The sequence below is a fragment of the Leptonychotes weddellii genome, unplaced genomic scaffold (genome assembly GCF_054177405.1).
Source record: "Leptonychotes weddellii isolate Sample4059 unplaced genomic scaffold, ASM5417740v2 HiC_scaffold_4763, whole genome shotgun sequence".
NCBI lineage: Eukaryota > Metazoa > Chordata > Mammalia > Carnivora > Phocidae > Leptonychotes > Leptonychotes weddellii.
This window is the reverse complement of record NW_028014770.1, coordinates 67-2,724: the sequence shown is the minus strand read 5'-3', so window position 1 is coordinate 2,724 and position 2,658 is coordinate 67. Positions and strand designations below refer to the sequence as shown.

Sequence of the window (2,658 nt, the reverse complement as noted above, 5' to 3'; positions counted from 1 at the left end):
TACCCCGGCTCCAGCTTCCTGCTGTGCAGAAGCTATGCTAATGGTGGGCTCTTGCTCCTGGAGCATATAATAGTATGTTCTTGACATAAAGAGTTCCAGCAGGTACCTCCCGATTCCTCAACTTCTCAATTGTAGGGGAGGTAGCTGGGCCCTGTGGCATGCCTGTTCTTGAGTATTTTCTTGAGGGTCATTTCTGCAAACCCAGGCTACAGCCCGCTTATCCAGATCTTCCAACTGTTAACCACTTTCGGAAGTCATCAATATTTCAGTATTCAGTATACTCAGTATCTCTAAAAAATAATAGCTTAAAACACAACCTCAGTATCATCATCACACCTAAAAAATTAACAATAATTCCTTAACATAATAAAATATTCAGTCAGTGTTTAAATTTCCAACTGTCTCATAAATGCTATTAAAACAGTTTGCTTCAAGGGCGCCTGGGTGGCTCAGCGGGTTAAGCATCTGCCTTCGGCTCAGGTCATGATCTCAGGGTCCTAGGATCAAGCCCTGCATTGGGCTCCCTGCTCAGCCACCCTCTCCTATGCTCTCTCTCAAATAAATAAATAAAATCTTTAAAAAAAAAAAAAGTTTAAAAAAAAAAGTTTGCTTCACAATGTCCACAATAGCCGAACTATGGAAAGAGCCCAGATGTCCATCAACAGATGAATGGATAAAGAAGATGTGGCATATATACAATGGAATACTACGCAGCCATCAAAAAATGAAATCTTGCCAACGACGTGGATGGAACTAGAGGGTATTATGCTAAGTGAAATAAGTCAATCAGAGAAAGACAATTATCATATGATCTCATTCATATGTGGAATTTAAGAAACAAAAAGGATCATAGCAGAAGGGAGGGAAAAATAAAACAAGACGAAATCAGAGAGGGAGACAAATCATAAAAGAATCACAGGAAACAAACTGAGGGTTGCTGGAGTGGAGGGGGTTGGGGGGATGGGGTAACTGGGTGATGGGCATTAAGGAGGGCACTTGCTGTAATGAGCAATGAGTATTATATAAGACTGATGAATCACTAAACTCTACCTCTGAAACTAGTAACACATTTGTTAATTGAATTTAACTTAAATGTTAAGTGAATTTAACTTAATTGAACTTAAAAATAAGTTTTTAAAAAAAAAAGTTTGCTTCATTTAGGATCCAAATATTTACCTTTTTTTTAAAAGATTTTATTTATTTGGGAGAGAGCATGAGCAGGGGGAGAGAGAAGCAGGCTCCCCATGGAGCAGGGAGCCCAATGCAGGGCTCAATCCTAGGACCCTGGAATCATGACCTGAGCTGAAGGCAGACATTTAACTGACTGAGCCACCCAGGCAACCCCCAAATATATACCTCTTAAATCTCTTTTAATCTATATGGTCTTCCCCTAATACCCTCCCTCCTTTTTTCCTGCATTTAGAGTGCATTTATTGAAGAAAATGGGTCATTTTTCTTGTAGAGTTTTCCAGAATCTAGTTTTTTCCAATTGCTTCCTATGATGCAATTTAACAAATTCCACTGTCCTCTATAATTCCTGTGAATCAGAAGTTGAATCTAGAAGCCTGATCAGATTCAGGTTTATTTTGGCAAAACTTTTCATGAGTGGTTATGGGTACTTCCGTCTGGAGGCACATACTATTCAGCTGTCTCTTTTTAGTGATATTTGCCGCCACTGACATCACCTTTAGATTCATTAGGGGTTGCAAAATGCTTATGTTTTAATTCTTTATTTTCTTCTTCGTTAGCTGGAATACCAGGGTTTTGTTTAGAGAGACGTGTTTAATTGTAAAGTTTGGCACACTCCAGCACCAGGTATGGCCTTAAGTTGAAGCAGCAGGATTTGAATATTACGCAGCGACCCCCATTCAGCCTCACACGGTGAAGAGGATCAAAAAGGCGACCATCAAACAGAAGAGCCCCATGGCCTCAGACAGGGCAAAGCCCAGAATGGCAAAGGAGAGCTGCTGCTTGAGACGGGCTCCTGGCACAGCCAATAATCAAGCTGCCGAACACTGTTCCAATGCCAGCCCCCCTGAACCAGCCATACCAGCTGTGGCAGCCCCAGGAGCCACCACCAGTCTGGAACGTGCGTCAGGCCACCTGGCATGGGGAACTGCTGCAGGATAGCTGTTTAGATGGGATCTCTGGCCTACTCAAGAAGGAGGCAGACATAGGCCTGATTAGACCCCCCAGTACAACAGTGGATCAGAGCCGGAAGGATGAGTACTGTCCCAGGGGTCTGCATTTTCAGTCTGCACTCCCACTGCCCCGCTGCCCCTGCTCCCGCCACAGTGCTTGCCCTGCTCAAGGTGACTGGAATACCAGATTCTTTTTTTTTTTTTTTTTTAAAGATTTTATTTATTTATTTGACAGAGAGAGACACAGCGAGAGAGGGAACACAAGCAGGGGGAGTGGGAGAGGGAGAAGCAGGCTCCCCGCAGAGCAGGGAGCCCGATGCGGGACTCGATCCCAGGACCCTGGGATCATGACCTGAGCTGAAGGCAGTTGCCCAACCAACTGAGCCACCCAGGCGCCCCCCAGATTCTTTTTTTAAGATTTTATTTATTGGAGCGCCTGGGTGGCTCAGTCAGTTAAGCCGCTGCCTTCGGCTCAGGTCATGATCCCGGGGTCCTGGGATCGAGCCCCGCATCGGGC

At 44.4% G+C, this 2,658-nt stretch overlaps 1 pseudogene; it reads right to left on the bottom strand.

Annotated features, from left to right (window-relative positions):
* Positions 1–1,338: 1,338 nt before the first annotated feature.
* On the bottom strand, positions 1,339–2,329 carry LOC102729866 (ATP synthase F(0) complex subunit C1, mitochondrial pseudogene; annotated as a pseudogene).
* Between the last annotated feature and the right edge of the window lie 329 nt (positions 2,330–2,658).